This window comes from Pseudophryne corroboree, chromosome 2 (assembly GCF_028390025.1).
Source record: "Pseudophryne corroboree isolate aPseCor3 chromosome 2, aPseCor3.hap2, whole genome shotgun sequence".
In the NCBI taxonomy this organism is placed as follows: domain Eukaryota; kingdom Metazoa; phylum Chordata; class Amphibia; order Anura; family Myobatrachidae; genus Pseudophryne; species Pseudophryne corroboree.
In genome coordinates this window covers 917,893,342-917,919,566 of record NC_086445.1, presented here as the reverse complement: position 1 = coordinate 917,919,566, position 26,225 = coordinate 917,893,342, and positions in this window count along the sequence as shown.

Genomic DNA, 26,225 nt, shown 5'->3' with positions numbered 1-26,225 from the left:
ATAGTTTGATAATATAAGTTGTGAGGCCACGCACACTTTTCCAGGAGACCACGCACACTTTTCCAGGAGACCATGCACACTTTTCCGAAGGCGCGCGCATAGAGGATGGGAGGGGGCGCTTTGAAATTTTCTCGCTCAGGGTGCTAGTAGGCCTGGAGCCGGCCCTGGTTATGGACACTCTCAGAATGTAGACTTTAGGTGCCCCAGTTCATATTATGTAATATTATAATGCCCTCCAGTTCATTGTATAGCACACTACAATGAGTAGGTCCAGCGGCATAACTAGATATATTGCAGGACCCAAGACGAAAGTATGTAAGGGCCTCTATGTACCATCTAATGGTGAAAATTGAATATAACACATGTAACTGGTTGTCTCTGTCAGCTCTGGGCCCCATAGCAGCTGTGCTCCCTGGTAGCTACACCCTCGCCCCTTTACATACATTGGATTTACATAATTCATACAGATGAACCTGAATCCAGGGATCCCCAAATATTATTGGTATGTGAGGGTAATGTATCACAGGCCAAGGAATGCACATTCTTGACATTACATGATGTGTGCCTTGCATAGTTACAGAGCATTGCATGCTTTAACTTGGGTGTACAGTAAGTTATGGAAATCATAAGTGGTCACATCAAGGGGCTGATCTGAGTCGCAGGCAAAGTGGCTGTAGCTTACGTTTAACTAAGGTGGGGGTTCATGCATATGCAAGCAGAAACTTGTGCCGCCCATTTATTATACACTGGCCGTTACAATCATCGTCACTAATATTGGCAATTGCATCAGCCGCATACCCCCCATCTCATCTAATTGAATTGAACCCTTAGATAAGAGACTCAGGGTGGGATGCACTAAGAATGTGGAACTCATTCCACCACACATCACGTCGTTATCGCATCAGTACTAATCGTATATGCAGTGCACTAACATATGTGATGAGTTCTTCAAAGGACAGCTCTTACCTGTATAAGTGGCACTTTTACGGGCACTGTGCATAAGTGCACTACTACTGGGGGCATTATACATAAGCGCACTACTACTGGGGGCATTATACATAAGCGCACTACTACTGGGGGCATTATGCATAAGCGGCGCTACTACTGGGTGCATTATGCATAAGCGCGCTACTACTGGGACATTATACATAAGTGCACTACTACTGGGGCATTATACATAAGCGCACTACTACTTAGGGCAGTATACATAAGCGCACTAGTACTGGGGGCATTATACATAAGTGCACTACTACTGGGGGCATTATACATAAGCGCACTACTACTGAGGGCAGTATACATAAGCGCACTAGTACTGGGGGCATTATACATAAGTGCACTACTACTGGGGGCATTATACATAAGCAGCGCTACTACTGGGGCCAGTATACATAGGTGCACTAGTACTGGGGGCATTATACATAAGCGCACTACTACTGAGGGCATTATACATAAGCGCACTACTACTGAGGGCATTATACATAAGCGCGCTACTACTGAGGGCAGTATACATAAGCGCACTAGTACTGGGGGCATTATACATAAGTGCACTACTACTGGGGGCATTATACATAAGCGCACTACTACTGAGGGCATTATACATAAGCGCACTACTACTGAGGGCAGTATACATAAGTGCACAACTACTGGGGGCATTATACATAAGCAGCGCTACTACTGGGGGCAGTATACATAGGTGCACTAGTACTGGGGGCATTATACATAAGCGCACTACTACTGGGGGCATTATACATAAGCGCACTACTACTGAGGGCAGTATACATAAGCGCACTAGTACTGGGGGCATTATACATAAGTGCACTACTACTGGGGGCATTATACATAAGCGCACTACTACTGAGGGCAGTATACATAAGTGCACTACTACTGGGGGCATTATACATAAGCAGCGCTACTACTGGGGGCAGTATACATAAGCGCACTACTACTGGGGGCATTACACATAAGCGCCGCTACTACTGGGGGCATTATACATAAGCGGTGCTACTACTGGGGGGCATTATACATAAGCGCCGCTACTACTGGGGGCATTATACATAAGTGGTGCTACTACTGGGGGCAATATGAATAAGTGCCGCTACTACTGGGGGCATTATGCATAAGCGGCGCTACTACTGGGGGCATTAAGCGTATAAGCAGCACTAGTACGTGCGGTGTAATGTAAATAAGATTGTGCTACTGTGTGGCATCATTTGAAATGGTATTACTATTGTGTGACCACACCCCTTCTTTGTGAGACCACACCCATTAGGGCGTCCCTATGTAAAGTATGGGAGGGTGCTAACTTATAGTTTGCAGGGGTGCACTGAACACCCTAGCACCGGCCCTGCTGGGTAGGGTGCGTGGTGTGTCGCAGACTGTGTGATTGAGTCTCTGGGGAAGTGGGTGCATCAGGGAGGCTGGCATACTCTCTCAGGAGACAGGGAGCAGACATATATATAGTTGCATTATCCTGCTGTAAATAGCCAAAGCATTTCTTAGAATAAGAACAGATCTATGAAAATTAAAAAGCAATGGGAAACGAGGCCATTTTTAGCTGATGAGGTTTTTGCAATGCATCAATTACACATGACTCCGGCTGAAATGAAGTCAATAAAAAACACATTAAACATGTTTAAAATGAGAATGATATATTTGGTCCCATCATGGGAATAGTGCTGGAAATGTCAGCATAAGACCCCAAGTATGTGCTGTAAGCAACAGCAGCGTGAGCTGTACCACATGTTACCTCCCGGGGGAGCCGAGCGCTCATAACCCCATATAAAAGAGAACAAAACAAACTCATTTGTCTGAACAAATGCAGTGAGGTCATTTATAGCACACACTCAATGCACTTTTCTACCCATGCATCCCCCTATGCACATCATGGTGTACACTTTCTCCCTGTGCCTGCAGGTCACCTTGCCAGGCAAGACACCCAATCCTCAGCTTAGCCCTACCACAGTGCTTTCTCACTGCACTCCTTTATCACCATACCATTCTATTTACTTACTCATAGAGATCTCCTCCCACCAACTTCATTCACTTCAGCTGTTTTGGAACCACCAACTCCAGCGTACCAGAGATGCATAATACTGATCAGCTTTAAGTTATGCCCAGGACGTTATTCCACCCTGTGCCAGCCTTTAACACTATAACGTTATGATGAGGGCACAGGCATCCTGCAGCAGTGCTAGGTAGCAGGGTGCCCTAGTTATAGCCCTGGTTGGTGCAAATGAGCACTGATAGTGATGACAGCTACTTTCACAAGCAGATGGATTGGATAGATATGTACAATACATAGGAGTGAATTTCCAAGCTTGCAATGTGGGCGCAGTCTTTCAGCCTCAGTCACAGAGGTGAGGGAAACATGTGCTCAACTCCACCGATCAGGGCAGCATTAGCAGAATTTCGTTTGGAGATAGATTATTTGTGACCCTCAAAATAAGCAGAACTTGCTCCGAAGTGAATGGAACCTTGCGAGAGTGGGGGTGGTTATGTGGAAAGTGGGCGTGTTTGGACGCTTAAGACACACTCTGGAAACGTGCTGATATTCAACCCTGCCTCAGCCCCTATGGTGGCCTGGTATATTGATCTTGGAACTATACAAAAGCACTAATGCAGATGAGTTGCTGCTCTCAATAAAGATATATAGAAATACTAGTGTTAGATTATCGTTACTTGTACTAGATTCATGGGCATAATTCATATGTGGTTGGTGGGTTCATCACTCTGCAGGTATGGATCGTTGGGTCGACCCAACTTAGGTCAACACTCATTAGGTCGACCACTGAAGGTCGACATTGCCATTAGGTCGACATGCACTAGGCCGACATTGGCGTTAAGTTGACATGTACTAGGTTGACAGGTCAAAAGGTCGACATGAGGTTTTGACTGTTTTTGGTGTCGTTTTCTCCTTAAAGTGACGGGGAAACCAAATCAGTGCACCTTGTCCCCTCGCATGGCTCGCTTCGCTCTCCATGCTTGGGGCAAGGTGCCTTGCTCCGCTACCGCTTCGCTCGGCATAAATTACCATTCCAGTCGTATTCCACGTGGATTGATAAGTATGAAAAAATCCAAAAAATGGGAAAAAAACTGTGAAAATACTCATGTCAACCTTTTGACCTGTCGACCTAGTACATGTCGACCTAACAGCCATGTCAGCCTAATGGCATTGTCGACCTTCAGTGGTCGACCTAATGAGTGTCGACTTAAGTTGTGTTGACCTAATGACCGTAACCCCACTCTGCTTACTTGGAAATCAGCAGTGAGGCATACTGTATATATGGTAATGCAGCAGTTGGTATCTGGTATAAGCAGACACTTCCTGCATGCATTTTTGATCCAGTGCTGTGCAAAGAACGTTGCATTGGATCACCTGCAACACCATTGGCTATCTGCATGACCCATTGGCCAGAAACCGCAGCTCCGACTAAGAGGCCAGGAAATGTCAGTCTTCTGATGGAGATCCTGGCCCTATGTGACTTGCTGTCACGGTCTTGGAAATAAAAAGTCAGCAAGAAAAGTTGTATCTTTGTGTTGTTCAGTAACTAAATTGAAGGTGTTTAAGGATGCATTGATTTTAGTAACATTACTAATTAGCGGAGATGATGGGGACACAGAGCCTTATTCAGCTCCAGTTGCAGTTCAACCACCAGGTTGTGCAGTCTAGACCCATTCCCCTTGTATAGTTCTGCAATTGTAGCAAAACTGCAACTGCGGAGAATCACAAAGCAAGAGCCGCTCAGCATGTTAAAAGTCCGCCCAGCAAAGAACAAACTGCCCGTCGATGCGTTTGCAATTCTGCAAATGCGCCCACAGAATTGAGAATGCATCACAAAAATTGAGCGCCATCAACAGTTTCAGTTGACCCAGGGTTACTAAGAATAATAAGAATGCAGTCACACCGGGCGCCATGTTTTACATCACAGCAATCACAACTGAGGTCAGATGTACACCCCGAAAATGGCCATGACAGGCCTGAGTTTTCTCAACCACTCCCCGCAAATGGCATGTGTACGCCCATGGACACCCGCCGATTGCATAAGAATTGCAAATCACAGGCTGCGCATGTGCAATGCGTTTGCAGCACATGCACAGTCGTCCGATAATTGGGCCTAATTCAGAGTTGATCGCAGCAGCAACTTTGGGGGTCATTCCGAGTTGATCGGTCGCTTGCAACTTTTTGCAGCGCTGCGATCAGATAGTCGCCGCCTATGGGGGAGTGTACTTTCGCTTTGCAAGTATGCGAACGGTTGTGTAGCGGAGCGGTACAAAAAAGTTTTGTGCAGTTTCTGAGTAGCTCAGAACTTACTCAGCCTCTGCGATCACTTCAGCCTGTTCTTGTCCGGAATTGACGTCAGACACCCGCCCTGCAAACGCTTGGACACTAGACAACAAACAAGGTAGCAGCGCTGTACAGTAACGATAAATTAATCAACATATAAATCCAATAATCATGGTGGAGATTAAGACACGTGGAGTTGAATGGATTAGAGGTGAAAAAAGGCAATTATTTAATAAAAATACATACAATGTATCAATAAGAAAATTGATTAAAATAGAACAACAAACAGAATCACCATGGAGCTGCCTTGATCATGCTATCCGTTTCCTTAATTTGTGTGGACTGTAAGTGATGATGATGAAAAGAGATAAAAACTGGGCTGATGGCACAGTCCTGATGGCAATATTGCCACAATAATTACCGCTGGAGGAGGGGGTTCTCTGGGTAGCGTCCCTTTAAACGGGTAGAACCATGAAGATCTTGTATCCTCACCAGTATGCGGAATCCTCAGTGCTGAGTGGCAGGGCTGTGTTACCAGTTGGCAAATTGTTCGCCTGTTTCTCTGCAGATGATTTGTAGAAGTCCACTAAAGGTCTGGATGTGGCAAGTGCGGCTCCCAATTGCTGAAGGTGATCCTGATTCAAACACCTGACGCGTTTCGCTGCAGAGCCTGCAGCTTTCTCAAGCTTTGATCTTTATGGTTCTACCCGTTTAAAGGGACGCTACCCAGAGAACCCCCTCCTCCAGCGGAAGGGATTTAGTGGTCAGTGGACTGCTTCCGCTGTCACCCAAAATTTTTGAACTTGTCACTGACTTATGATGAATGCGCTGCAGGTGACGTATAAGGGAGGATGTTCCGAGGTGGTTAACGTCCTTACCCCTACTTATTACAGCTTGACAAAGGCAACACACGGCTTGACACCTGTTGTCCGCATTTGTGTTGAAATAATTCCACACCGAAGAGCTGATTTTTTTTGTATTTTGACCAGGCATGTCAATGGCCATATTCCTCCCACGGACAACAGGTGTCTCCCCGGGTGCCTGACTTAAACAAACCACCTCACCATCAGAATCCTCCTTGTCAATTTCCTCCCCAGCGCCAGCAACACCCATATCCTCATCCTGGTGTACTTCAACAGTGACATCTTCAATTTGACTATCAGGAACTGGACTGCGGGTGCTCCTTCCAGCACTTGCAGGGGGCGTGCAAATGGTGGAAGGCGCAAGCTCTTCCCGTCCAGTGTTGGGAAGGTCAGGCATCGCAACCGACACAATTGGACTCTCCTTGGGGATTTGTGATTTAGAAGAACGCACAGTTCTTTGCTGTGCTTTTGCCAGCTTAAGTCTTTTCTTTTTTCTAGCGAGAGGATGAGTGCTTCCATCCTCATGTGAAGCTGAACCACTAGCCATGAACATAGGCCAGGGCCTCAGCCGTTCCTTGCCACTCCGTGTCGTAAATGGCATATTGGCAAGTTGACGCTTCTCCTCAGACGCTTTTAATTTTGATTTTTGGGTAATTTTACTGAACTTTTGTGTTTTGGATTTTACATGCTCTCTACTATGACATTGGGCATTGGCCTTGGCAGACGACGTTGATGGCATTTCATCCTCTCGGCCTTGACTAGTGGCAGCAGCTTCAGCACGAGGTGGAAGTGGATCTTGATCTTTCCCTTTAACCTCCACATTTTTGTTCTCCATTTTTTAATGTGTGGAATTATATGCCAGTATCAATAGCAATGGCCTACTACTATATTTACTGCGCAAAACTAAAATGCACCACAGGTATAGAATGTAGATGGATAGTATACTTAATGGATGACGAGTGACGACACAGAGGTAGGTACAGCAATGGCCTACCGTACTGCTATATATAGTATACTGGTGGACACTGTGTCAGCAAACTGCAAAACTAAAATGCACCACAGGTTTAGAATGTAGATGGATAATAGTATACTTAATGGATAACGAGTGACGACACAGAGGTAGGTACAGCGGTGGCCTACCGTACTGCTATATATAGTATACTGGTGGACACTGTGTCAGCAAACTGCAAAACTAAAATGCACCACAGGTTTAGAATGTAGATGGATAATAGTATACTTAATGGATGACGAGTGACGACACAGAGGTAGGTACAGCAGTGGCCTACCGTACTGCTATATATAGTATACTGGTGGACACTGTGTCAGCAAACTGCAAAACTAAAATGCACCACAGGTATAGAATGTAGATGGATAATAGTATACTTAATGGATGACAAGTGACGACACAGAGGTAGGTACAGCAGTGGCCTACCGTACTGCTATATATAGTATACTGGTGGACACTGTGTCAGCAAACTGCAAAACTAAAATGCACCACAGGTATAGAATGTAGATGGATAATAGTATACTTAATGGATGACGAGTGACGACACAGAGTTAGGTACAGCAGTGGCCTACCGTACTGCTATATATAGTATACTGGTGGACACTGTGTCAGCAAACTGCAAAACTAAAATGCACCACAGGTTTAGAATGTAGATGGATAATAGTATACTTAATGGATGACGAGTGACGACACAGAGGTAGGTACAGCAGTGGCCTACCGTACTGCTATATATAGTATACTGGTGGACACTGTGTCAACAAACTGCAAAATTAAAATGCACCACAGGTTTAGAATGTAGATGGATAATAGTATACTTAATGGATGACGAGTGACGACACAGAGGTAGGTACAGCAGTAGCCTACTGTACTGCTATATATAGTATACTGGTGGACACTGTGTCAGCAAACTGCAAAACTAAAATGCACCACAGGTATAGAATGTAGATGGATAGTATACTTAATGGATGACGAGTGACGACACAGAGGTAGGTACAGCAGTGGCCTACCGTACTGCTATATATAGTATACTGGTGGACACTGTGTCAGCAAACTGCAAAACTAAAATGCACCACAGGTATAGAATGTAGATGGATAATAGTATACTTAATGGATGACGAGTGACGACACAGAGGTAGGTACAGCAGTGGCCTACCGTACTGCTATATATAGTATACTGGTGGACACTGTGTCAGCAAACTGCAAAACTAAAATGCACCACAGGTATAGAATGTAGATGGATAATAGTATACTTAATGGATGACGAGTGATGACACAGAGGTAGGTACAGCAGTGGCCTACCGTACTGCTATATATAGTATACTGGTGGACACTGTGTCAGCAAACTGCAAAACTAAAATGCACCACAGGTTTAGAATGTAGATGGATAATAGTATACTTAATGGATGACGAGTGACGACACAGAGGTAGGTACAGCAGTGGCCTACCGTACTGCTATATATAGTATACTGGTGGACACTGTGTCAGCAAACTGCAAAACTAAAATGCACCACAGGTTTAGAATGTAGATGGATAATAGTATACTTAATGGATGACGAGTGACGACACAGAGGTAGGTACAGCAGTGGCCTACCGTACTGCTATATATAGTATACTGGTGGACACTGTGTCAGCAAACTGCAAAACTAAAATGCACCACAGGTTTAGAATGTAGATGGATAATAGTATACTTAATGGATGACGAGTGACGACACAGAGGTAGGTACAGCAGTGGCCTACCGTACTGCTATATATAGTATACTGGTGGATACTGTGTCAGCAAACTGCAAAACTAAAATGCACCACAGGTTTAGAATGTAGATGGATAATAGTATACTTAATGGATGACGAGTGACGACACAGAGGTAGGTACAGCAGTGGCCTACCGTACTGCTATATATAGTATACTGGTGGACACTGTGTCAGCAAACTGCAAAACTAAAATGCACCACAGGTTTAGAATGTAGATGGATAATAGTATACTTAATGGATGACGAGTGACGACACAGAGGCAGGTACAGCAGTGGCCTACCGTACTGCTATATATAGTATACTGGTGGACACTGTGTCAGCAAACTGCAAAACTAAAATGCACCACAGGTTTAGAATGTAGATGGATAATAGTATACTTAATGGATGACGAGTGACGACACAGAGGTAGGTACAGCAGTGGCCTACCGTACTGCTATATATAGTATACTGGTGGACACTGTGTCAGCAAACTGCAAAACTAAAATGCACCACAGGTTTAGAATGTAGATGGATAATAGTATACTTAATGGATGACGAGTGACGACACAGAGGTAGGTACAGCAGTGGCCTACCGTACTGCTATATATAGTATACTGGTGGACACTGTGTCAGCAAACTGCAAAACTAAAATGCATCACAGGTTTAGAATGTAGATGGATAATAGTATACTTAATGGATGACGAGTGATGACACAGAGGTAGGTACAGCAGTGGCCTACCGTACTGCTATATATAGTATACTGGTGGACACTGTGTCAGCAAACTGCAAAACTAAAATGCACCACAGGTTTAGAATGTAGATGGATAATAGTATACTTAATGGATGACGAGTGACGACACAGAGGTAGGTACAGCAGTGGCCTACCGTACTGCTATATATAGTATACTGGTGGACACTGTGTCAGCAAACTGCAAAACTAAAATGCACCACAGGTTTAGAATGTAGATGGATAATAGTATACTTAATGGATGACGAGTGACGACACAGAGGTAGGTACAGCAGTGGCCTACCGTACTGCTATATATAGTATACTGGTGGACACTGTCAGCAAACTGCAAAACTAAAATGCACCACAGGTATAGAATGTAGATGGATAATAGTATACTTAATGGATGACGAGTGACGACACAGAGGTAGGTACAGCAGTGGCCTACCGTACTGCTATATATAGTATACTGGTGGACACTGTGTCAGCAAACTGCAAAACTAAAATGCACCACAGGTATAGAATGTAGATGGATAGTATACTTAATGGATGACGAGTGACGACACAGAGGTAGGTACAGCAGTGGCCTACCGTACTGCTATATATAGTATACTGGTGGACACTGTCAGCAAACTGCAAAACTAAAATGCACCACAGGTATAGAATGTAGATGGATAATAGTATACTTAATGGATGACGAGTGACGACACAGAGGTAGGTACAGCAGTGGCCTACCGTACTGCTATATATAGTATACTGGTGGACACTGTGTCAGCAAACTGCAAAACTAAAATGCACCACAGGTATAGAATGTAGATGGATAGTATACTTAATGGATGACGACACAGAGGTAGGTACAGCAGTGCACTCTGCACTGTACTCCTCCTATATAATAATATTATACTGGTGGTCCCCAGTCCCCACAATAAAGCAGCACACTGAGCACTGATATGGAGTGTTTTTCTTCAGGCAGACAACGTATACTGGTGGTCACTGTCAGCAAAACTCTGCACTGTACTCCTGCTATAGCTGCTACCCAGTCCCCACAATTAAGCAGTGTGAGCACTCAGCACAGATATATTATGCAGCACACTGAGCACAGATATGGTATGGAGCGTTTTTTTCAGGCAGAGAACGGATAAAAACTGGTGGTCACTTATCAGCAAAACTCTGCACTGTACTCCTCCTAACAGCTGCTCCCCAATCCTCCCCACAATTAAGCAAAAGCAATAAACCAATCAACTTTCCTAGTTCTACAATAAACGGAGAGGACGCCAGCCACGTCCTCTCCCTATCATCTCCAATGCACGAGTGAGAAAATGGCGGCGACGCGCGGCTGCTTATATAGAATCCGAATCTCACGAGAATCCAACAGCGGGATGATGACGTTCGGGCGCGCTCGGGTTAGCCGAGCAAGGCGGGAAGGTTCTAACCTGCCTCGGACCCGTGTAAAAAAGGTGAAGTTCGGGGGTGTTCGGTTTCCGAGAAACCGAACCCGCTCATCACTAACCCAAATGTGACTCTCTCTGCACATGTTACATCTGCCACACCTGCAGTGCACATGGGAGGTCATTCCGAGTTGGTCGCTAAGGTTTTCGTTCGCACAACATAATCGCAAAGTTGCGATTACGTTGTAAAATTGCGAACGTCCGCCCCCAACGTATTTTTGCTATTTCGTACACAGTATTACACAAGGTAGGCGTATGCCATATTACAACGCATTATAGCGAATCCAACGCATACACAAAAACCTCATCGCAAAAATACGATGTCATCGTAGATTTACGCATTCCTCTTAAATATGCTAAGTTTTGTGCAAACAAACGCACAGCAATGGTTTTTTAAACCTAATTTAGATGACACCTTGCAATTCTAACTCAGCAAGCGTCCCTCAATTATAAATCCAATTAGTGTAATAATTGATTATGTGCATGACCAGTTAAGTCTGCAAAGAATACCTTAAGAAAAGTTTGTAGGCATAATTGGTCATTACCATGTTTTTTTTTAAAGAAGTGCAAGAGATGTATAAACTGTGCCTGACAGAAATGTAGATAGCATAATTTGGTGTGTATGTGTAGTGTGTGAATGTATGTGTTTACTTTTTTAAAAATTAAAATAAGCTAACTAACCTAATTTGTATGTAATAAATAAGAATTAAACTCATAAATTTTTTTTTTGTTTTTTTGTTAGGTAACCAATTTCTGCATTGCAATATGCTCTTAGATTGTTGCTTAAAAAACATCACAAGCGCATAACAGTAAATAATGATTGTTTATTTTGTCAAAATTTGTTGTTTTTAATTTTTTAAAACAATTTTTTTTTTTAAACTTAAATTAAATTTGCCAAATTATTGACTTCGGCCAACATGGCCTCCAATTGCATTCTCAAACGCCCAACGATGCCTGCCAGGCTTGTGGGATCTCCAATGGCACCATCTGAAATGCAGAGTAAAAATGATTAATTAAAAAAAAAAAAACATTTCCTATTACATCACAATTCCACAAAGCACACTTTCATATCAAATGATATACATCATGTATGTATAAATGACTAAACAGTAGCATACCAACACACAAGCATACTTAGCAATGTTTGACATAGCAAAATTACAATGTGTAAAAGTCTACCACACCATGATGTACATTTACTAAGATGGGAGTTCTATTTAGGGTGTGATGTTGTCCATAGCAACAAATCACATTCTACTTCTCTTCTCGAAGGTGGAAAATAACTGTAACTTTGTTTTTGTTTGTTTGCTATGGTAAACATCCAATCTTGAATCACAACCCCAAAATTAGTACATGTAACCCCATACTGGTCTTCATTCACATCTGTAGTGAAGCAGACTTGTTTTTTGTGCTGTTTTGACCTGCATCATCACACTGCATATCAACATCTTCAGGAGGACAACATATCCTAGCATGCCCACACTCCCTGAAAGCCTGCCTTACAAAATAAGTAAGGTCAAACAGATTTTAATAAAGCAAATAAGCATTTTGTGAGTGTAACTTTCATAAAAAAAAAAAAAACAAAAACAAAAAACTAAAACAAAAAATATCACTCAGGTCTAAATGTGTTGCAGATAATGTTTCACATACAAAGCTTGTTGTGCAGGCAAACCTGTCGACATAGTGATTTACAACCAGATGTAGACACTGGCCCTCATTCCGAGTTGTTCGCTCGGTATTTTTCATCGCATCGCAGTGAGAATTCTCTTAGTGCGCATGCGTAATGTTCGCACTGCGCATGCGTCAAGTAACTTTACTAAGAAGAAAGTAATTTTACTCACGGCTTTTTCGTCGCTCCGGAGAACGCATTGTGATTGACAGGAAATGGGTGTTACTGGGCGGATGTACGGCGTTTTAGGGGCGTGTGGCAGGAAACGCTACCGTTTCCGGAAAAAACGCAGGCGTGTCTGGAGAAACGGTGGGAGTGCTTGGGCGAACGCTGGGTGTGTTTATGACGTCAGCCGGGACCGAAAAGCACTGAATTGATCGCACAGGCAGAGTAAGTCTGGAGTTACTCAGAAACTGCTAACTCGGTTTTGATCGCAATATTGCGAATACATCGGTCGCACATTTAAGATGTTTAGATTCACTCCCAGTAGGCGGCGGCTTAGCGTGTGTAACTCTGCTATAATCGCCTTGCGAGCGAACAACTCGGAATGAGGGCCACTGTACATATAATGTCCCGCACACAAATGTGAATGCATCATCCATACCATGATGAAGAAGACAAGCATTTAACCTAGACAAAAGATTATCCACAGTACAACAATGCATTTATTTTATTTTTTTGTTTAAAAAAAAAAAAAAAAAAAAGGAATGTGTGCGAACTTACTATCCTCTGACACTTGGCAACCTCCCTCTAGTGGCTCTGGGACCTCTGCTGCCCATTCTGTAGGGGTCGTTGGCTGGCTGGGGGATGGAGGCTGGATGGGGGATAGGTGCTGGCTGGGGGATGGAGGCTGGATGGGGGATAGGTGCTGGCTGGGGGATGGAGGCTGGAGGGGTGAGGTTGGCTGGATGGGGGATGGGTGCTGGATGGGGGAAGGAGGCAGGATGGGGGAAGGAGGGTCCAATTGTGTTACAGGATGTAAGGGGGAGGTACTTTCAGAGTGGGTTAAGGAATTATAGGGTGAGGGTGGTGGTGTGATTTTTACGGACACAGAGGGTGAGGGGGGCAGAGAGGGGAATTTTGAAAAAGTGTGGGATTGGGCTGGAGAGGGGGTGTGGGCTGGAGAGGGGGATTGGGAAAGAGAGTGGGCTTGGGCTGGAGAGGGGGATTGGGCAGGAGAGGCTGAGGTGGCTGGAGAGGCTGAGGTGGCTGGAGAGGGGGATTGGGCAGGAGAGGCTGAGGTGGCTGGAGAGGCTGAGGTGGCTGGAGAGGGGGATTGGGCAGGAGAGGCTGAGGTGGCTGGAGAGGGGGATTGGGCAGGAAAGGCTGAGGTGGCTGGAGAGGCTGAGGTGGCTGGAGAGGGGGATTGGGCAGGAGAGGCTGAGGTGGCTGGAGAGGCTGAGGTGGCTGGAGAGGGGGATTGGGCAGGAGAGGCTGAGGTGGCTGGAGAGGGTGAGGTGGCAGGAAAGGGGGATTGGGCAGGAGAGGGGGTGTGGGCAGGAGAGGGGGTGTGGGCTGGAGAGGGTGATCGGGAAGGGGATGGGGAATGTTGCTGGTGTGGACTCCCAGCACCAGCACCTTGCCGTTGTGCTCGCCCTATAATGACATATGTTAAATTTTTTTAAAAACAATAAAAAATGAACCACAGCATATTCCTATTACTCTGTTCTGTACCATGTTATAGAAACAGGGTTAACATGACTAAGTGTTAGGCGCCGAGGGTCCGCCCATCAGTGCGGCCCGGCGCCTAGCAACTAGGGACGCCGCAGGCAGACAGCCGCCGGCTCCCTAGCAACGCTAGACGCCGGGCGCACGGAGCCGCTCAGACCCTAGCAACGGGGATGCCACGGTCAGACCGCGTTCCCCGTTGCTGGGTCTTAATTAATCAGTGCTTGTGTATTCTGGCCGTGCAGCATGCAGCTGCACGGCATCATTATGTGATTACCCTGTCTGGATCATGATTGGAGGGCTCCCAAATTTAAGCACTCTCAGGACTTCTCACAGACGCCGGTGATAGCTTCCTGTTTGCTGTGTCAGTTACAGAGAGTTTCCAGTCCTGCTCAACCCGGTTGTTCCTGTCCTCAGTGATCCAGTACTCGGAATTTGTCATCTATTCCTGGAGTCCGACCGAGCACCTTTAACATCCTGTGGTGTTCGTGAGTCGCGGCGTAGCCGTGTGTTGCGGCTTGACCGCTTACTATTTATTATTTAGTTTATTGTGTTCTGGAGCTTTTGCGGAGGATTCCGCTCCCACAAATCCACTCTGGTATCCAGCGGTGCTGGATAGGAGTAACGGATCAGTGGATCTTTGGTTGTCCTTTTCCCTGGCGGTTTGTCCGCACATACTTTTGGTTTAAGTTAGATAGCTTGTAACCCCTGGCCTGGTTGCTTAGTCAGAGGGCCCCTTGTTATCACCCTGTCTCGGATTTCCCTTTGTCTCCCATTAAGACCTGAGGGGGCATCGGGGTTGGGCAGACATAATCCGCCCTTCGAACGCGGCTGCCATGGGCTCAAGCAACCATAGTCTCGCAGGGGATTTCTGATAACACGGGCGAGACAACGGAGTTAGGGCGCCAGGGGTTACTAGGCTTTCCTGCTCCCGTACCAGCATATCTTTCCAGTACTCAGACCTCTGCCATAAAGATCTCCTCTGGTCTGGAGTACAGGAATCATAACTTTATCACCGGCCAGACTAAAATTTAAAATTAAACAGGAGTTAATTTTTTCCCTTATTCTGTTGGGAGATTTGTCAGCCTCATGAATCCCTCCGGTGTTGGGCCAAATCCTGGCCAGCTTTTAGTTAGCCAGATTCAAGAGCTTACTCAGATGGTTCAAGATCTGTCCCTTCGGGTGAGGTCACAGGAAGATCTGTTACGGACTTCCCCGAGGGTCATTCCTGAACCAAAAATGCATCTGCCTGACCGTTTTTCTGGGGATAGAAAGCAGTTTTTTAATTTTAAAGAGTCTTGTAAACTGTATTTTCGTTTAAGACCAGTCTCCTCAGGTACGGAATCTCAGCGGGTAGGAATTATTATTTCTTTGCTACAGGGGGATCCTCAGACCTGGGCTTTTGGCTTAAAGACAGACGATCCGGCTTTATTGTCTGTAGACGCCTTTCTGGGGTCTTTAGGGCTATTGTATGATGACCCTGATAGAGAGGCATCCGCCGAGAGTCAGTTGCGTGCTCTCAGACAGGGTAGGAATCCCGCAGAGATTTATTGTACGGAGTTTCGCCGTTGGTCGAACAACTGTGGATGGAATGACCCAGCCCTGCGCAGTCAGTTTCGCCTCGGCTTATCCGAGTCTATAAAGGACAGTCTCCTTCAGTATCCCGCTCCTGAGACTCTCGATAAACTCATGGAACTCTCTATTAAGATTGATCGTCGTCTCAGAGAGCGGAGGGCTGAAAAAGGAGCATCTGTCGGGTCTTCTCCTTGTGTTTTTTCCATTCCTGTGGACATAGAGGAGCCCATGCAGATAGGCCTCTCCAAACTGTCTCCTGAAGAAAGAACCAGAAGGCAAAATTCTGGTCTTTGTTTATACTGTGGGGGTAAGGGACATTTTGCCCGTAGTTGTCCGAACAAGTCGGGAAACGCCTCGACCAAGTGAGTTGTGAGGGGGTTCACTTTGGTCTGCAGCTTATCTCCTCAAATAATTCACTGTTGGTTCCAGCTAAAGTTTCCTTTGGCAGCCTCTGTTCCTCGGTCTCGGCTTTTGTGGACAGTGGAGCTGCAGGGAACTTTATGGATTTAACATGGGCTAAGGCCTTAGGTATTCCTCAGTTAGCCTTGGGTAGGTGTATCACCATGCATGGTTTAGATGGGAGTCCCTTGTCCAATGGGGTTATTTCTCTCTGTACACCTCCTGTTCTACTTTCGGTAGGAGCTCTGCATTCTGAAAAGATTGAGTTTTTCCTTACCCATTGCCTAGCAGTTCCTGTGGTTCTGGGTCACCCTTGGCTGGCCTTTCATAATCCCATCATTGATTGGCAGTCGGGGGAGATCTTACAATGGGGTACCATCTGTAATAAGGAATGTATTACGCTTCCCATCAGAATAGCTGCTGTCATTCCCGCACCCATTCCTGTGGAATACCAGGATTTTGTTGATGTATTTTCCAAGGGCAATGCGGATATTCTGCCTCCCCATAGGCCTTATGATTGTGCTATCGAGTTAATTCCTGGTGCCACTTTGCCTAAGGGAAGGTTATATGCATTGTCCGGACCTGAAACTGTGGCCATGAATGAGTATGTTAAAGAAAGCCTAGGGAAAGGATTTATCAGGCCATCTAAATCCCCTTTAAGTGCAGGCTTCTTCTTCGTGGAGAAGAAGGATGGATCACTCAGACCTTGCATTGACTTTAGAGCCTTGAATAAAATCTCAGTAAAGAATACTTACCCTTTGCCGCTGATTTCTGTCCTCTTTGATCAGCTACGTTCGGCTGTGATTTTTTCTAAGATTGACCTGAGAGGAGCATATAACCTCATCAGAATCAAGTCAGGGGATGAGTGGAAAACGGCATTCAGTACTCAATCAGGCCACTATGAGTATCTGGCTATGCCATTCGGCCTGTCCAACGCTCCGGCAGTTTTCCAGGATCTCATTAACGATGTGCTCCGTGAATTTCTTGGAAGATTCGTTGTAGTCTACTTAGACGATATTTTGATATATTCTGACTCTATTGAACAACATGTTACCCAGGTGCGTCAGGTTCTAAAAAAATTACGTGAAAATCACCTATATGCCAAGCTGGAGAAGTGTGAATTTCATGTCACGGAGGTATCCTTTTTAGGGTACATTATTTCCCCTCGGGGATTCTGTATGGAACCAAAGAAGCTCCAAGCCATCCTTAGTTGGGCGCAACCCACCAATTTAAAAGCAATTCAGCGCTTTTTAGGGTTTGCGAATTACTATAGAAGATTTATTCACTCTTTCTCTGACCTAGTTGCTCCCATTGTGGCACTGACTAAAAAGGGAGCAGATCCTACCAACTGGTCACGTGAAGCGGAGTTATCTTTTCAGGCCTTGAAACAAGCCTTTGTCTCAGCCCCGGTCCTCAGACATCCCAACCCAGAATTGCCTTTCATTGTTGAGGTTGATGCCTCGGAGGTTGGAGTAGGGGCTATCCTATCTCAGAAGGATCCGGATTCCCTGGAATTACATCCTTGTGCCTTTATGTCCAGGAAATTCTCATCTGCTGAATCCAACTACGATGTTGGTAACCGGGAATTACTGGCTATTAAATGGGCTTTCGAGGAGTGGAGGCATTGGCTTGAAGGAGCCACTCATACCATTTCAGTTTTGACTGATCACAAAAATCTTCAATACATTGAATCAGCTAAACGGCTGAATGCCCGGCAAGCTCGGTGGGCTTTATTTTTTACTCGTTTCAAGTTCATTATCACCTTCAGGCCAGGTTCCAAGAATACCAAGGCAGATGCCCTGTCACGCAGTTTTCTTCCAGTTCAAGACAACAGTCCTGTTACTCCCATACTTCCGTCTTCAGTCATTCGGGCAGGTCTCACACAAGATTTATTTACCCAGTTAAAGCAGCTTCAACATCAAGCTCCTGGAAATACTCCTGCTGGTCGTCTTTATGTTCCCGAGTTTTTGAGAGCAACGGTTTTGACGGAGTTTCATGATAGCAAGGTTGCCGGGCATCCGGGGATCGCTAAAACTTTTGAATTAGTTTCCCGCTCGGTATGGTGGCCTGGTCTTTCCAAAGACACTAAGGAGTTTGTTATTTCTTGTCAGGTCTGTGCACAGCATAAGGTTCCCCGTTCCTTGCCTATCGGTCAACTTATGCCCTTGAATGTTCCTCTTAGGCCATGGTCTCATATTTCCATGGATTTTGTGGTGGACCTCCCTCTGTCAGCCGGATGCCGAGTCATATGGGTGGTAGTGGACCGTTTTAGCAAAATGGCCCATTTCATTGCTCTTCCCCGATTGCCATCTGCCCAGGGATTGGCAGTCTTGTTCCTCCGCCATGTTTTCAGACTCCATGGGTTACCCACTGATATTGTTTCTGATCGGGGTCCACAATTCATTGCACAATTTTGGAAGTCTTTTTGTGCCTCATTAAAGATGAAATTATCTTTAACGTCTGGCTACCATCCCCAATCCAACGGGCAGACTGAGCGAGTTAATCAATCATTAAAACAATATTTGCGTTTGTACTCGGCCAAACTCCAAAATGACTGGTCTGAGTTTCTTCCGTTTGCCGAGTTTGCTTACAACAATGCCTGTCATTCCTCCACCAATGTATCTCCATTTTTTACAGTTTTTGGTTTTCACCCCAGAGCTAATTCCTTTTTTCAACATTCCTCTGTCTCCTCACTGACCTTGACCTCTCATCTCAAACTCATTTGGAGAAAAGTGCACCTGGCTCTCAGAAAAGCGGCATTTCGGGAGAAAAAATTTTCTGACAGGCTCCGGCGGCCGTGCACTTTTAAAGTTGGAGATAGGGTATGGTTGTCGACTCGCAACATTAAACTTCGACAAACCTCAGCCAGATTGGGTCCTAAATTTATTGGACCATTTCATATTATCAAGAAAGTCAATCCAGTGGCTTTCCGGTTACGTTTACCAAAAACTTTACGGATCGGAAATACCTTCCATTGCTCCTTGTTAAAACCATATGTTTCGTCCAGTAGATTTCCTCGCAAGATCTCTCAGGGGAAATCACCAATAGATGTACAGGGTCAGCAGGAGTTCTTAGTGGAGAAGGTTCTCGATTCCAAGTTGTCCCGGGGTCGGCTTTATTTTTTGGTACATTGGAGAGGTTATGGTCCAGAAGAAAGGTCTTGGGTCCTGGATGAGGATCTCCATGCCCCGAGGCTCAAAAGGGCATTTTTTCGAGAATTTCCTCAGAAACCTGGCCTTAGGGGTTCCTTGACCCCTCCTCAAGGGGGGGGTACTGTTAGGCGCCGAGGGTCCGCCCGTCAGTGCGGCCCGGTGCCTAGCAACTAGGGACGCCGCAGGCAGACAGCCGCCGGCTCCCTAGCAACGCTAGACGCCGGGCGCACGGAGCCGCTCAGACCCTAGCAACGGGGACGCCACGGTCAGACCGCGTTCCCCGTTGCTGGGTCTTAATTAATCAGTGCTTGTGTATTCTGGCCGTGCAGCATGCAGCTGCACGGCATCATTATGTGATTACCCTGTTTGGATCATGATTGGAGGGCTCCCAAATTTAAGCACTCTCAGGACTTCTCACAGACGCCGGTGATAGCTTCCTGTTTGCTGTGTCAGTTACAGAGAGTTTCCAGTCCTGCTCAACCCGGTTGTTCCTGTCCTCAGTGATCCAGTACTCGGAATTTGTCATCTATTCCTGGAGTCCGACCGAGCACCTTTAACATCCTGTGGTGTTCGTGAGTCGCGGCGTAGCTGTGTGTTGCGGCTTGACCGCTTACTATTTATTATTTCGTTTATTGTGTTCTGGAGCTTTTGCGGAGGATTCCGCTCCCACAAATCCACTCTGGTATCCAGCGGTGCTGGATAGGAGTAACGGATCAGTGGATCTTTGGTTGTCCTTTTCCCTGGCGGTTTGTCCGCACATACTTTTGGTTTAAGTTAGATAGCTTGTAACCCCTGGCCTGGTTGCTTAGTCAGAGGGCCCCTTGTTATCACCCTGTCTCGGATTTCCCTTTGTCTCCCATTAAGACCTGAGGGGGCATCGGGGTTGGGCAGACATAATCCGCCCTTCGAACGTGGCTGCCATGGGCTCAAGCAACCATAGTCTCGCAGGGGATTTCTGATAACACGGGCGAGACAACGGAGTTAGGGCGCCAGGGGTTACTAGGCTTTCCTGCTCCCGTACCAGCATATCTTTCCAGTACTCAGACCTCTGCCATAAAGATCTCCTCTGGTCTGGAGTACGGGAATCATAACACTAAGTTAGTAATATATATTTTATGGTGATGTTGGCCTTATCAAACAAACAGATTAAAAGTAAACTATATTAAATACCGTCTATCCATTTAAAACTATATTCTCATTTTTTAATCTAAACAACATCCCCAGTGTCAAAATTGACCCACATTTTTAAATTAATAAAAAGCCACTGAGCCGGAAATTTTTTAAAGTTTTCTGCCTGTGTATTAATTATGGCCAACAACATACAGTCAGTACCATACCTCCCAACATGAGTCTCTCCAGGAGGGACAGAATGTTCTGCTCCGTCACTTCACTCTTAATGTATGATTGCCATCACTTGTGCAGAGAAATCTTGAGATTAACAATTAAGTTACAAATACCTAAGCAGAGTTTTCGGTTCCTCTTGCAAAAGGTCATATTGGGAGTTATGCATCACTGCATAACCTACCTACACACACTCATGCCAATTTTCTCTGTGCAAATTTTGGCACTCACACTTAACGATAGTATGCAAAGGTTATGCGTTAATCCCGTCTGTGCACAAAATGTTACTTACTGCGGACACGTAGGGTCCAGATCTGTTGGCGGAGCTCCGCCAGGAGGTCTGGCGTGCGCCTCCGCAGGTCGCTCCAGCGCCTCTCTAGCTGGATGATGGTCCTGCGACTGCGGAGGCGGCTCCGTAATAGGCAGCGGACCTCCGCGTAGGCCTCGCGTTTAACCCTATTTGGGATAAAACGCCCAACGCGGCCTACGCGTCGGTCCATCACCGCCACTAGCAGGCGGAGTTCCCGCCGTGTGAACGGTGCAGCACGCATCATGGCAATGGCGTTTTCCTTGTTTGGGCATATATTTATAGTGTGTGTTGGCATGTGATTGGTGTAAAATCTATGCTGTCATTGAAATAAACTTTATTGATGTCTGCAATGCTGTGAAGAGCAGAGTGATTATTTCGCTAGAGCGGAAATACGCAGTCGCGGAAGAGCATGAAAAAAAAATTACTATTCGGACATAACCCCCAATACAAACACCCAAAGCAACACACACACACACACACACACACACACACACACACACACACACACACACACACACACACACACACACACACTTTGTATAAAATTAACACAAAACACAGTGTACTCACCACATTTGGTGTGATAAATCAGCTGCACAGTCACAAAATGTTCAACATTTAGTAACATATGTTGGTGTTTTTTACAAAGAAAACAGGATTATAAAAAAAAAAAAAAAAATTAGCAACGACACATTATTATATTCCCAGAAAAAAACATTGTAAGCTTAACATTTTTAATTTTAAATGATCAAAAACATAATAATATGTTCAAAAACACCCTAACAATTACACAATGACCTTACAATAACAACCTAAATGACATGTGAGCAAAATGACCATAAGCATACAGTGTTTTTTAGTAATTTCCAAAAGCAGAACAAAATACACTATACCTGAAATATTCTTGGACAATGCTTGCCCTTACTTGGCTTCCCCTCCGGGAAACACTCCCACCACCAAATCTCCGGCCAACCCCTGGCTCCTCATCTGGCAATTCCTCTGTGTCAGGAAGCTCAACGCGACTCCTTACCGCGATGTTATGAAGTATAGCGCACAGGACCACTATTTTACTTGCCATCTCCGGCGAATACATGATATCGCCACCAGTGCGGTGGAGCACACGAAAACGTCCTTTAAGCACACCAATTGTGCGCTCCACCAGCTGTCTAGTGGCAGTAAGCGCGGAGTTAAATGCCGTCTGTGGTCCTGGCCTGGGATTACGGTAAGGAGTCATGAGCCAGGGGGTGCAAGGATATCCACGGTCTCCTGTTTGATGAGAACATTAAATTAGAATGAAAATATTATTTAGGTATAAAATACCAAAAAAAAACAAAACAAAAAAAACTCACCCAATAACCACATGTCTTGTCGTTGACTTGATCTTAATCTCTGCCATATCCCTGATTGTCTAATAACATGTGCGTCATGGGAGCTCCCAGGGAATTTAGCATTCAGGGACAGGATCTGGAGGGATGGCCCACAAACAACCATTACATTCAGAGAATGAAACAGTTTCCGGTTTCGATAAATTTCTTCATTATGTCTTGGTGGCACAATAGCTACATGTGTGCCATCCACAACCCCAATAACATGTGGGAAGCGACTACCACCTTCCTCAAATTGCCGCTTCACCACATCTAGGGCACCAGCATCCAAAGGCATAGCAATAAATTGCTTCACACGCTTTAGGAAAGCCTGGCTGACACGCCGCAGGACCTTACTGAACTGGCCCTGCGACATGCCAACCAGGTCTCCAACCACATGCTGGAATGACCCTGTGGCCACAAAATGTAACACAGCAAGGAATTGTGTCAATGGTGGTATTGCTGTAGGATACCGAATTGAAGACTCCAGATCACTCTCTATTATGGAGAGAGTGTCTAGGATTAGATGTGGTGGCAGCCTGTATCTACGCACAACCACATCATCTGGCATCCCAAAAAGTAGGACACGGGTGCGGAAAATTGGTGGCCTAGCACGCCTCCGTTGCCTTGGTTGATGAGGAGCCGGTTGTGGTTGGCGGGCTGGCGGTTGGGGTGGGAGTGCTTCCGTGGGTTGGGGTGGGAGGGCTTCTGCAGCCACAAAGACCGACATCACCAACTTAAAATAAAGATAATAATATTGAGAATAAGACAAATTCCAAAATCAAATGTACAACCTTAATCCAAATTAAATTTTCAGGGTGTAAACTTACTGCAGGAGCATATGACATTGTTTCTGGATTCAATTAGGGACCAATTATAAATTGTGATAAAAAAGGGAAAGCACAAATTAAAAGGTATAAACAAACATAGTTTAACAAAAAAAAAAAAAAAAAGGTGTCAACCAACCAAACAGACACATAATAAGAGCATCAAAAACATATCAAACACCTAAGTATAAATAATGATAATTATGTTATAAATCTAAACTTGATTCTACACCAAATTTAGTCCTTCAGTAGCTATTACAGGCAAGAACAGCACTACTTTGCAGAACAATCCGGGATAAAATATGTTTTTTTTTTAAAAATAGTGATGACAAACATAATCAAAACACTTTGAACACACACATACTCCACAACACACAGGCCTAGGGGACTTACCTGCTCCTCAAAATAACACACTTGATTAGTGAAAGAAACTGGGCCAAAAAATAAACAATAAGTTGGTCCAAAAATAAATATGGATTACTTCTCCTGAAAAATAACACCTACAAGAGACACAAAATGAGACTAAGACCACATAGAGCCCATTAGCACAAACAGACACAAACACAGGCCTAGGGGACTTACCTGCTCCTCAAAATAACACACTTGATTAGTGAAAGAAACTGGGCCAAAAAATAAACAATAAGTTGGTCCGAAAATAAATATGGATTACTTCTCCTGAAAAATAACACCTACAAGAGACACAAAATGAGACTAAGACCAACATTTTTACATTAGTCCACAAAACAGAATCAATAAAGTACAGGTTAGGCCAAAATAATTTCACTAAAATCAACAATGAAAATAAATAAACAGATTTTCTAACAAAAACAGAAAACCACCTGCATTGCACCAAAAAACATACTTGCATTTAACAGCAAGACGATTGCACGAATACTCCCAAACGGAACTTCGCAAAAAATATGCAATACGGTCTATATGCTAAAAGCTAAAAAACGGAAAACTGTATACCTGACAATGCTAAAATTACTCACTTTGCAAAGTCCAAAAGAGCACCTTCTCGCACGAGACAGAAACAAACTTCATTCATCACCAGTACACTCACAGCGTGCAAACCAGGCCCTTAAATAAGCAGTACAATCAGTAGCAAGATTAGCATACTGTACACCTGTGTGAATGAACGCGCCGCACGTAGGTATAAATAGGCACACACCTGGGCGTACAGACGACATCTGCAACATGGCTACTCGTGAGGAATTAGCAGCAGAGATGGAGCGCATTATGCAGCAGCAGATGGCATTGGCGAAAAAACGCATAGAGTGCCAGAGACGGATGATGGAATCCGCCTCTGCGGATTTTGAAGAGGCAGGACCCAGTACTCGGGAAATGTCAGCTTCTGAGCCCCAACAATTAAGTGGGGATACCCTGCCACACACACATACTGGCCAAACTGAGGGAGAATCATCATTAGCCACACAAGCACAACAGACAGAAGCTGCTAGTGACGAGGAAGATGGTGAGGAGCAACAGGAGGAAAGCTCACAGGCTACCTCCAGACGTAAAAAAAGACAGCCAGCATTCACTAAGAGGGAGTTGCGTGTTTTGGTCACGCAGGCCATGTCCAAAATACATAGAGGACCCAAAAACATGGGTGCTGCAAGAAAGATCGCATCTGGAGGGACATCACACATTCTGTGAATGAAGTTGGCTCTGTCGTCAGAACATCACAGGAAGTTAGACGACGGTAAGTGCATCTTGCCAGTCCATTCTCTGTGCTAAGTTGTCTTAAAAATGTAACATGTGATGTTATGTATAGCAAACAAAATCAGAACATGTGTCCTATATATTTTTAGACAGAAATAATAATACTCTACTTTGCCCCTATTTCCACAAACATATGTAGTTGGGCCGACTTCAAATCCCGCCTGAAGGCAAAGAGGTCTGCGGAGTGGAATGCCTCAAGGGCTACAGGTGGAGGACCATCTGTCGCTGTGGAGTTTACAGACTTGGAGGAGATGGCGATGCCCTGTATCAGTTATGAGGAGGCCCAAGGGGTGTCAAATATGGACACGGACCTGCCTGAGATCCTGACGGAACATGACTTGCCAGGTAAGTTTACACACGTATTTGTCTGCAATTTAAACTGTATGTTTTAAAAAAAATAATAATTTTTTATTGTACTCTTTTCCCACACATTCTTCTATTTTCTTGCCACAAAACACAGCACAGGGGGGTGATCAGTTTGAGTCACAGGAAGGTTATGTGGCTGAGGCTGAGGTGGAGGGACCTAGTGGGTCTGGGCGTGTGGGCCCACAAATCCCACCTCTGCAGGTTCCTACTGGCCCCCCCACCCAACCCTCTGCTATCCCGGAGATCCTGCTTGAAATAGCTAGGTATGGTGAGAGCCTAAATGCATTTCAAGACGGGGTCCTCCGGGAGGTAAGCCAGATAGCTGTCCGGCTCAGTGAGCACCGAACCAGTGTTGAGCAAGGTGTTGCTCAACTCTGCCAAGGTCTGGCAGAGATCAGGCAGGGACAAGAACAACTTGCCTCCTCATTCCAAAGCCTTGCAACTAACATCTTGCAAGGGCTCTAGGCCATCGCTGTCTCCCTTGCCCACAGTGGCAGAGAGCCACCCACATCGGCTCCCTCCCCTGCCCCTGCCCAGGAAGAACAGCCCACTGGGCAGGCCCAACGAAGGTCGCTCCGCAGACCAAGCCAAGAAGAACAGCCTCAGGCGGGGCGAAAAAAAAGAAAGTGATGTCTCTCCAGATGGGCAGCACCCATGTTTTTCATGTTGCCTCTATGTTATTTTGGAGTTGGCTTGTGTGTCCAGAATGGCTAACTCCCTCTTAGTGAAATGTATTATTAATGTTTGGAGGTATTGTAGCCTGTGAGCTTATTTTC